The sequence below is a fragment of the Pongo abelii genome, chromosome X, assembly GCF_028885655.2.
Source record: "Pongo abelii isolate AG06213 chromosome X, NHGRI_mPonAbe1-v2.0_pri, whole genome shotgun sequence".
Lineage (NCBI taxonomy): Eukaryota > Metazoa > Chordata > Mammalia > Primates > Hominidae > Pongo > Pongo abelii.
Window position 1 is genome coordinate 25,302,594 of NC_072008.2, and position 12,173 is coordinate 25,314,766.

The following is a 12,173-nucleotide window of genomic DNA, read 5'->3' on the forward strand; positions in this document are numbered from 1 at the left end:
CATGCCCTGTGCAAAAGCACAGACGTGTTGACAGCTGAGAATATATGTGTGAATACTTTGGAGGCAGCAGAACACCATATCTGAAGAGTCAAACCTTCTTTTAGAGGTCATTTATGTAGCAGTCTTGAATGTGGTCCTCCCACACTGCTTTACCTTTTACATTAAAGCTTCCCAGCCCTGGCTGCACATTTGAATCGCCTGGAGAGCTGGTAAATAGTTTAGATGCCTGGTTCTTATCTCACAGTAGTTAAATCTGAATCTCTGGTGATGGACCAGCTTGGGTATTATTAATTTTAAAGGTCCTGAGCTGATTTTGATGTGCAGCCAGGGTTAAGACCCTTGGGCTTTTCTTTCAAACCATCTCCACAAGGTTTCTTTATTTTGCTTGGTCAGTGGTTCTTACACTTGAGCATGTGTCAGAATCCCCTGGGTTTCTTAAGTTGCTGGGCCCCATCATCAGAGTTTCTTATTTAGTAGGTCTGGGGTGAGGCCAGATAATTTACATCTCTAACAAGCTCCCAGGTGACACTGATGCTGCTGTTCCTGGAACCGCACTTTGAGAACCATTGCTCTATGGTTACATCAACTCTCGATGGCTTCTTGCATTAAGAATTTTTCTGACCTTGTCTTGGCTTTTGGTCACTACTACATTTTTCTCTAGTTTCTTGTTCTTTTGCAACGTTAATCCCTTTTAATTCTCATTCATTCTTCCATTCGAATGGATTTCAGACAAATCCTGGGCATCTAATATATGCAACGGGCAGTCTTCCTTTTTTCATTTAAGCCTTTTCTTTTCAGCCATGGACACCATTGGCAATAGTTGCTTTGCTGCCTGCAATGCTATTCTTGGTTCTGTTTTTGCCCTTGAGGGTTGATTTTGATATTTGCATGCATTTCATGGGCACTTATAGTTACCTACAGAGGTTAGGATTTTCTTATTTCTTTGGAAGCATATTTGATTCTTTTATCTCTTTTCACTTACGGGCTGTACATGTGGACTCTTTGCAAGAAAAAAGAGGACGTGGAATAATGATCTGTAGTAAACCAACAATGCTGGGGCAGGGAAAACCTTTCTGAAATAGACATTGGCTCCATTTTTCTACATCCTTTCCTCTCAGACATGGAAAGGTAGATGGGGGATGGGTGAGAGTGGAAGCACATGTTCTGGTTTGTGATGCTCTTTTTCTTTGTTTATCTACTCACTGATTCTTACGGGTTAGGGATCCATTTAGCAGAGGCTTTTATTTCATTGTTGATTCTTCATGGCTGTATTAGTTTTCTACTGCTGCATAACAAATTACCACAAACGTAGAGGCTTAAAACAAAAGCCATTTATTATCTTACAGTTTCTGTAGGTCAGAAGTTTGTCACAGTTTAGCTGAGTTCTCTGCTCTGGGTCTTACAAGCCTGAAGTCAAGGTGTTGGCTAGGTTCAGTTCTCATCTGGAGACTCCCTTAGGGAAGGATTCACTTCCAAGCTCACGTGGTTGTTGGCAGAATTCATTCCCTTGAGGCTGTAGAATTAATAGAAGCTTGCATTTTCAAAGTCAGCAATGGAGATAGAATCTCTGCTGCTTCAAGTCTCTGACCTCTTAGACCCTCTTTTAAACACATTGCCTGATGAGGTTAGGCTTATTCAGTGTAATCTTTTTTGATTAATGAAGTCAACTGATTAGGCAATTTAATTACATCTGCAAAATCCCTCCATCTTTGCCATATGCTATTGGTTAGATGCAATTTACAGGTTCTGCCTATGCTGAGGGAGAAGGGATTATAATAGGGTGTAGGTCATTGGGAGTCATCTTAGAATTTTGCCTACTGCAAAGGCTATAGTGAAATGCTTGTCAATAGCTGTAGAATTCTATAGGTGCTCCATAACTATACCCTATTGGGCCATATCACTACACTCAGATAAATGCCTTATGGATAAAGCTTCTTGAACACAGCAAGGAAGACAGTGTCTATCCTCAGGAAGCAGTCCTAGAAGCAGTGGACAGTAATGAATTTGGAAAGAGCATTGTTTTTCCCTCTACAATAAAACTGACTCGATGTATTCTTCTGGGCTGTATTCCATTTTTTATTTCCAGTATGTTTTTTAAACAAACCAATTGTAAGTTATATTCTTGTCACCAAAGACAAAAAAAGTGAACTAACCCTTACCCATTTACTCCAGAATAAATGGGGTCTTTAATTAGAAATAACAAAGCTAGCCCTTCTGAAACTCATCATAAATCACATTTCTTTGGGTGTGTGTAACTAGCAGGGTGAGCTGTCATGTTAAAAACCAGTCCACAAATTCCAGTCAAGGGGAAGTACGAGAGCAACCTTACTTATACCAACTGGAGGAGCATCAGCAGCCCTAGGATTTTGCCATTCTCTAGCAGCCTGGGAATCTCTTGCCATGTAGTAGACCCAAGTGTGACTTGACCAATGTGAAATGCTGTTGGCACTGAGGAAAACATCTTTTTTGGTTTGTCCAAGAAAAGTTATCAGGAGGGCTAAGAGTTGAATGGTGATGGGGAAAACAGGGAGGTGAGGAGGAGTCATGGTGGGCAGACAGGCAGGGTAGTGTGGAGGAGCAGGGGAGAGATGTGGTGATGTGGTTGGCAAAGGTGAGGCCAGTGAGCTCCATTCTCATTCCAGCTTTCCAGTGACCTACTTGAGATTTCCAGGCAGCCCACTTTTCAAGAGGCAGTTCTAAGGGAAGTAGCTTGAGCATCTTTTGTCCCAGAGAATCCAACCAGTGGGCCAGTCATTTCAAATTACCTCTCTCCTGGACTTAGAAGCATTTTTTTTTACAGTATAATTTTAAACTGCAGCCTGAAAGCCAAGGTCCTATTGCATCACGCAACTCAGTAATATGAGCTACATTTAGTAGTGTTTCTCACGAGTCTCTGGACAAGATGTTCTTCCAAATGCTATTGGAAAAAGTGGGAAGACCAGTAATGCAAGATGTTGTCCTAAAATACACATAAAATAGATTCTGACTCTTAGGTAAAAAGATAATTGCAATGAAATCCTATCAAAGGACACTGGAGTCTTGCATATAGGTATGCTGTACTTTAAGAAAGCTTGATGAGCCTCCAATCTAATGATTATTTATTAATCTTACCAAAGAATCCTTTGTTGTTCAAAAGGATTCACTCAAGGGTTCCTTTAAATAGTGCCTTTAAATGTTTGTTTATAAACTATTAACTACTTGACAGAGAAGCAGGGAAACTTAAACTGTTGGGAGCCATCGCCAGTTGAAGATTAATCCAAAATGTAGATAAAGCCACTCTCTGATTATAATGTAAGTCAATGAGAAAATATAATCAAATTTATAAAAATTTAATCATGACAGAACTCTTCAGGAGCATATCTTTTGCAAGAAAGGAGGTACACCTGTGGAGTGTCTCTCTATTGGGCCTGCAAATCCTTCTTAAAGTCATCGTCCCACAAATCTCTACTCAGCCCACACAGTTCTCATGAGCCTTGCTCACATCTGCCAAGACTTCACTGCTTTGCATTTTGCTTCCCTCACAGTGCCTGGCAGGCCGCCTGGATCACAACAGGCTTTCTGGTAGGTATTTGCTGATTTGATGTGCGTTATTCCTTCAACTCCAAGATATGGACATCACACATATGGCTTGTGGAGAGTTGTAGTAAGTCCTGCTGTGATTTCCGAAGTCATTTCTGAAGCATTGATGAGGATTTACACCTCTGGGCTGAGGGAACATAAACATCGACCTGAACTCAATAAATTCAAAGTTCTCCTCTCAAGGACAGTTCCCACAGAATTTCAACTCAACTGAAGTAGAAGGGAAGGCAGATTATTCTGTTTATTTATTATAGTTTTCACTTATTTATGTGTTTTTTTTTGCTGGAAAAAGAAAGAGAACAGGATAAAATGAATATAAAACTTAATGAATTATTATAAGGTCAACACCCTTTTAAATACCACCCAAGTCAAGAAGTCAAGAAATAGAATCTCATGTCACCTAAGAAGTCCCAAGGCCAACCAAGTGTCGCATTCCAACTTCACCCTCCTCCCTTCTCCCTATTGGACTTTTGTAACAATCACTTTCTTCCAGTTCTTTGTAATTTTATCACCCAACTGTGTACCTATAAACCCTATAGTTTAGTTTTGCTGGGTTAAAAAAATGTTTTCTCTATATATTTTGATCCAAAGATTCCCCCTTCTTCCCTGCCTCTTTTCCTGGAAATTTATTTGTTGAAGAAACTGGGTCATTTGATGTGTGACATTTCCCATAGTCTGTATTTTGCTGATTGTATACATGCATTTTAGTTTAACATGTTCCTCTGTTTTACCTGTGGAATGCTAGTTGTAACTAGAGGAGTGGTTTTCAACCAGGGGTGATTTGCGGGGGACATTTGGCAGTGTTTGGAGACATTTTTGATTTTTGAAAAGGAGTAGGTGGTGCCACTGGCATCTAGTGGGTAGAGGACAGGGATAGTGTTAAACATCCTATGATGCACAGAACAGCTCCCCCCACAGAAAAGCATTAGCCCCCTCTCAATGTCATTAGTGCTGAGGTTGAAAAATCCCCAATCTAGAGGTTTGTTCAGATTCAGATTCAGTATTTTTTTTTGACAAGACTGAGGATGGTATGATTCATCAGCAAGCACATATGTCTGGATGTCTCTATTTTTGTGACGTTAGCAGCCTTTGATGCTCAATGCTTAGATTAGTGACTGCAAAATAGTTATGTTCTAATTCTCTAATTTCTACTTCATTTGTTAGTTGGAATACTTCAATAAACGACCCTTCCCTTCATCTATATTTGGTTACTTAGTGACACAGTTCATATAAGAAAGGCAGGATAAATACTTGATTCTTCAGTGTCATGAGAAAAAGGACAGGCTTTGAAAGTAGGTGTGGGGGTCAAATTTTGATTCTTGTATTCGCTAGATGTATGATATTGGACAAATTATTCGAGCTATTTGAACTTCACTTTCTGCATCAGTAAAGTAGGGATAATAATATCTGCCTTATAGGGTGTAAGTGAAGATAAAATGAGGTAAACATTTATTCTTTCATCAATTCAACAAGTATTTACTGTCTATTCTGTAATGGATGCTGTTCTGGGCTCTGGATAAATATCAATGAATAGTTCAAATGCTCTGTCCTCATGGAGTTTTCATTCTGGTTGAGGTAGAAAGACAAACAAATGCATATATAAAATAGATAGTATGTCTGATGGTGAAAATGCTCTGGTGAAAAGTAAAACAGTGTAGGGTAAAAGGGCATGCCAGAATTTTTTCAGAATTCATTGAGAAGACAACATTTGAGCAAAGACCTTACAAGGGTAAAGAGGCAAAGAGTGGATATCTGTATAAAGAGCATTCCAGGGCCAGGCCCAGTGGCTCACGCCTGTAATCCCAGCACTTTGGGAGGCTGAGGTGGGTGGATCACGAGGTCAGGAGTTCGAACCAGCCTGTCCAATATGGTGAAACCCCGTCTCTACTAAAAATAATAAAAAAAAAATTAGCTGGGCCTGGTGGCACATGCCTGTAGTCCCAGCTACTCGGGAGGCTGAGGATGAAGAATCACTTGAACCCGGGAGGTGGAGGTTGCAGTGAGCCGAGATCGCGCCACTGCACGCCAGCCCAGGCGACAGAGCGAGACTCTGTCTCCCCGCCCCCCAAAAAATAAATAAAAAAATAAAAAAAGCACTCCAGGAAGAGGGAATAGCACATGCAAAGGCCTTGAAAGATGAATGCTGTATTCAAAGAACAAGGAAGCTAATGTGATTCACGTGGAGCAAGTGGGGGAATAGTGAGAGCTGAAGTCAGAGAGGTATCTACAGGAAGTGTAGATATTGATGTAGACCTACAGTAAGGTCTTGGCTTCCAAAAGAACTTTGGCTTTTCTTCTGAGTGAGACAGGAAGCCACTGGAGAGTCTCAAGCAGAAGAATGATGTGACTTGATTTACTCTTTAAAAAAGATCTCTCTGGCTGCTATGTTGAGAATAGACTGTAGTGGGACAAGAGCCCATCTAGGAGACCTGGCAAGAGATAATGGTAGCTTGGCCCATGAAGTGGTGAGAAGTGGTCAGACACAGAGTGGTCAGATTTAGAAGTAGAATCAAGAGGATTTGCTGATGGATTGGATATGAGGGGCTAGAGAGGAGATCCCAAACCCAAGTTTCCTTTCTTTTTGAAAGTGCAGTTGGATTGACGAAAGCCACTGTTTACTGAGATAGGGAAGACTATGGGATAAGTGTTTTTTTTTGGGGGAATATCAGGAGTTTAGTTTTGAGCATTGAAAGTTTGTAATGCATACTTGATATTTCAATGCAGTTACTGGATTGGCTGTTGAACGAATAGTCTGAAGTTCAAGAGGTCTGGGTTGGAGATCGTATTCAGAAATAATTAACATAACGATAGCATTTGAAGCCATGAGACTAAATAAGATTATCAGAGGAGTGTGTTTAGATAGAGAATAGATGAGGTCCTGGAGCACTCCAATATTTAGAGATTAGGGAGGTAAGAAGATACCAGCAAAGGATATTGAGAAATTGTTGATGGTGAGTTAGGAAAAAAAAAACAGGAGTGTTTGGTATTCTAGAAGCCGATGAAGTTAATTTTTCTTTTCAAAGAGGAGGACTCCCAACTGTGTTAAATGCTATCGATGGGTTGAGAGAGATGAGTTCTGAGAATCAATCATTGGATTTAGCAATAAAAGGGTCATTTGTGACCTGGACGTGGACACTTTCGCTGGTATATGTAGAGTGGGGACAAGGAGCAAAGCCTAATTAAGGCAGATTCAAGAAGGACAGGCAAGAAAAATGGAAAGTAAGAAATTTTTCAATGAATTTTGCTATAAAGTGGAGCAGAAAAATGGGGCAGCACCTGGAGGGGTGTGGGTTCAAGACAAGATTTTAAGATTTTTATTTTACAGAATGTTTGAATGTAGGTGGGAATGATTTGAAAAATAGACGATGCCAGGATGGGGGGAAGAATTGCTCCAGAGATGTTCTTGATTAAAGAAGAGAGGTGGGATTTGGTGTGTAAGTGGAGGACTTGGATTTTGATCAGAGCAATGACAGCTTATCTATGGCATTAAAAGAGAGAGTAGAGTATACAGAACTAGCTGCAGTTAGGTAGGTTGATGGGGTAGTTAGAGTCTATGAGAATACTCTTCTGATTTTTCTATGCTTCCCATGAGGCAAGAAACAAGCTCATCAGTGGAGAATGAGTAAAGGAGGAAGAGATATTGAGAGAGGAGAAGAGAGGAGGAGAGAGAGAAGAGAGAGGAGAAGGTATGAGATAGATGTCTAGCAGGAGAGTGAGTGGAAGAAGGAAATACAGTGAGGCTGCCAGCCTTACTAAGGACCTGCTTGAGGTAATTATACATTTAGAGTGAGATAATTATACATTTAGAATGAGACCAGTCATTACGGTTGTGAATTTTTCTCTGACAGTGTTTAGGTTGCATGGATGCAGTTCTGGAGTCAGCAGAGATCTGGATTTAACAAAGTGTGTGATTTTGCTAGGCAATTATGATGAAGAGGAAAAGGTGCAATAGAGTTGACGATGGTGCAGGGAGTGATTTATAATGGCCTATGGAGTTTATGATGGGTAAGGAGTAAAGTGAGAACATGGTAGGAAGATGAGGAACAGTGAAAAGGTGGTGGGACCCAGGGGTTGGACATGTAAGTGGGGTAGATAAATTATTGGGAGACTGAGTACTTGAGGGAATAAGCCAGAAAGATAGGAAGTGGTATTTGGGGAGTAGAGTGATTAAAATTAAGATAATGGAGGAGGGCTGTTATGAGTAATGACAAAAACCTTAGATATGGCCATGGGAGTGTGTGGTTAAGGTAAGGCAACAAATTTAGTGCTTGACACATAGTAGGCTGTCAGTATATGTTCAATTTCTTTCATATTCCTTTATTGCTATTGAATTAGAGCATCATAAATCTGGGTTACATCTCAGCAATGTATTCTCTCTCTTAAAATAGGCCAGACAATCCAATAACACCTTTGAAATCCCTGGTCCACACCTCTCATTTCAAATTGAGAGTTTGTATTTTACTTCTAAATTATGGTAGTTACCACAAATTCTTGGTACTGGTATTTCTTCTCCCACGTGCATCATTGATATGGCTAACTGATATAAACATATTTTCTCTTGGATATGGCTTCAGAATCATTCTCAACACAGCATCCAGGTCTTTACTACTAACCAGTAGGAGTTGGCATGTATGATTAAACCTATTCATCATCCTTGAGCTACTGATAAGGAGACTTAGAAATTGTTTTAGTTTATTGATTTGGTGAAACTCAATTATTTCTAAATAAAGGTCTTGAACCATATTTAATCTTCCAGCAGGAGAATAAATGCTTTCTTAGGTGAGAAAGGAAAATGACTTTCAATTTTGAGTAATGATTTTTTTAGGTGTATGGTTTCTATAGTGCTGTGCTTTCTCTAGGACAGCCCATGGAAGAATGCTCTTTTTTTTCAGATGAGCTTAATAAAAAGAAAATGGTAGGAAATTAGTTTCTGCAGGATACTTTTATACCAGATCATTATTATTAGTTAGTTAGAGTTTGTCCTAAAGAGTAGCACTAATTTGAAATGCTAGATTTTGAGTGTATATTTTAAATCTTTAAATTATAACCATTCAGATAATTGTATTGGATTATTTTAGTTTTATCAGAGAAAGCAAAGTGACTAATGCTTTAAAAACTATTCGTGTTTCAGAGTCATTTTGGATTGTAAGTGACAAAAAACATGAACTGTGTCTGAGTCACTTTGCTTTAACTATATTTTGGGGGTTGCTTGATTTATTTGATTGCCTTGAGCAGAACACATTTGTGTCCTAGCGATGGCTCACTCTTCCCCTGCCTTTATGGGGGTGGAGCACTTTGGAGATGCAATGTGATTATTTTTGGTTTCATCAGTCAAAAGGAATAGAATGAGATAAAAAGCATTAACTTCTTTTTTCTAAACTAAAATTTCCAGCAATCTCAAAAGATGACTGCTTCTTAGCAAAGAACGTTGGTAGAGTTTATTTGATTGCAAAATGATCAGAATAGTTGTTTTGAACATTATTTCTTTGCTGAAGGTCCAATTAAATCTTACTTAATGAGTGGGGAATAGTGCTAAGTACTGTGGGGATTATAGAGAAGTATTATTTACAGTTCTTACATTCAATGTTTTACAGTCTAGTTAGGAAGACATGCTGTACTGACATGAAAATGCAACAAACATGCAAAACTGTAAGTGTTTGATCTTAGATATGCATGACTGATGGTAAGAACTATAGGACTTTGAAAGATGGAACCATTGTGACTTGAGTAGGTAGAGGCCATATATGTAGCAAGGAAGACCTAGAGCTCGAGGGCTCTGGAATCAGTTCCCTACTCTTCATCCTAAAAGCTGTGAGAGCTTGTGCAAGCTATTGAAGCCCTCTGGGCCTTGCTTATTCTCTTCTGTAAAATGGGACAATAGAAATACTTATCCCATAAAGCAATTGCAAGGATTAAATAAATTAATACAAATATTTCGCGATGTGCATTGACTCATTTACCAGTGCCTGACACATGAAAAGCAGTCAGTAAATCATTGTTAAGGAATACAGTTTCTAGAGTTGTGTTTTGAAATATTAACTTCATTTAAAAAAATTGGTAAAATAACTTGCTATAATCCAATAATTTTAAGGAAACCATAGTTCACTGCCCTTTGTGCATTTTCCTCTTTCTTTTCTACTACATTTCTTAACCCTTCATCAATTTGCTTCTTTCTCTGGATTTGGTTTGTTTTTGTACATCTTTCTTTGATACTTCTCCTCCTATCTCCATCTAATATTTAATATTTTATAAGACACCAGCCAACATTCAATAAGCATCCATTCAATTGAGTTTTGGCATCTATGGCAATACTCAAGGTCAGTCAAAGTATTCCTGAAAGGGTGACTATGATCCATTGGCCAGTCTTCTGGCTGGCTGCTCCTAACACTGCCCTCTTCTCATTGACTACAGGCTTCCAGAGGTCTGGAGGCAGGATCAGCCAGCAGAGACAGCTCACTCTAGTGTTCTTTGAGAAATTTATGCTGATACTTGTAGATTCAAGTTCATCAAGAAATACCAGAAGGGTTTCAAAGATTTACTGTGTGAGTACATTAATATGACATTGATAATGACAAGATATATTTAAGATGGGGAAGATCCTTCTGCCCATTCGCCAGAGTGATACTGAATTAGGGATTCCTTTGCATATTTTTTCTTCCTGCATATATAATTTTCCACACTGCTCTTTTCATTGGTATGATTCCTTATTATTAAAGATAACCTCTAAATATAGTTTAAATTTGTTGTATGATGCTCCACCATTTTAGTGTTCCACAATAATACTTTTTTCCTATTGTTCATCATTTAAGTGGCTTTTTGAGATTTTCACTCTAAACAAGACTTGTAATTACAGTTTTGTGAATATATCTTTGGCCACATATCAGATTTTTGCTTTAGGATAGATTCCTAGAAGTTGAATTACTGGGTTAAAGAGTGAGAACATTTTTAAAGCTTTTGATATGTATTACCCAATTACCTTCTGGAAAGTTGAAACAATTTGTAGTTCCTTACCAGCTCTGAGTATTATGCACCTCCCCGCTAATTTTGTCAACTGTTGCTAATTTGATAGGTTAAAATGGTATCTCATCGTTATCGTAAATTATAAAAATTATCTTTGGTTACTAATGAGACTGAACATTGAAAATTTTTCTAGTAAAATAAATCCTTGGAACCCTTACAATTAGGTTGGTGCAAAAGTAATTGCAGTTTTTGCCACTGAAAGTATTGGCAAAAACTGCAATTACTTTTGCACCAACCTAATAAATTGTTGTGTATCATCCTTTAAAAATAGCAATTTTACTTTTAGTTTTTCCAGTTATTTTTGCAGGATAATTGACATAAAATAATGTAAATTTAAAGTATATGATGTCATGGCTTTATAAGTATTTCACAAAAAATTTTTTTTGGTACTTTAACTTATTTTAGAAACAAACAAAAATCAAATAAGCTTTGTATTTATCTTTTCTTCCATCTCCTGATGTTTATAATGCCTAAACATTGACATGTTTCTGTTGCTCCTACACTTAAACATTTAATCATATGCAAACCAATCATTTATGAAACTGGCTTTAACAAAGGGTATAGGATGGAGAACCTTATTCTTACTATGAAGGAATAGATGGAGGCTGTTGCTAAGCCTTTTCCCTATCTAATATGTTCTAGTAATGGGTGAAGGACCTCAAAAAGTTGGTTTTCTGAATCCTAAAGGGGTGATTCACCTCTTTTAGGCTCAGCCACCTTTTTCCAATCTTTGTATCCTCAGGCAGAAAACTGTGGTTTAAACATGGCATCCCAATGAGTCAGGAAATGACTTCACTTCTTACTGAACTGCTTTTCTCTCTAATGGGAAGCCCTGAAATAGATATGCCTTGCATCCCTGCTGCAAGCCTTTGCTGTCATTTAGAGGAGCTATTGCTCTATCAGAACTCACACTGAAGCCTATTATTCCACGGAGAAAATTTTGTTATAAAGAAGTGATTTGTTATTTTAGGACTTGGCAAACAAGCATATGAGGGGGAAAAAGTTCATTTGGAGAGATGGCAATAACTCTTTGCGAGGTGTGCTTCTACCTTACTTTGTTTTGTTTTACAAAAAGGGCCAGGATTTGGCACAAGCTAAAATTGTGTAAAACGAATTTATCAGGCTCAGCCAGCTTCTGCTCATTGCCCTTGAAAATAAACTGCCATGTCTTTTATACACCTACATGTGATACACCTTCTGTTGCTTAAGTGGGACACAGTTGGAAGAAATACCCAACAAAGCGGTACCAATGCCTTGTGATCATAATCAGGAATTGGTGGAAATTGACACATGACAAAATAATTTGTATTAACTTTTCCATAGCCATGCTATGCCTCCACCAGTGATTGCCTGTGCTGACTTATCATTTATTCAAAGTCTCATTGGAAGCAATTATAGACATTTTAGAATAGGCAGTCAAAATAACAAGTCATTCAGACCGGCAATTATGCATTATATGTAGTTGTCCTTTCTATTAGAAGATGACACTATTGATGCCACAACCTCCCCATGTAAAAAACAAATGTGGCTGAAAGACTGAAATGTGACTGTCAGATTCTTCCCCTTGGATCACG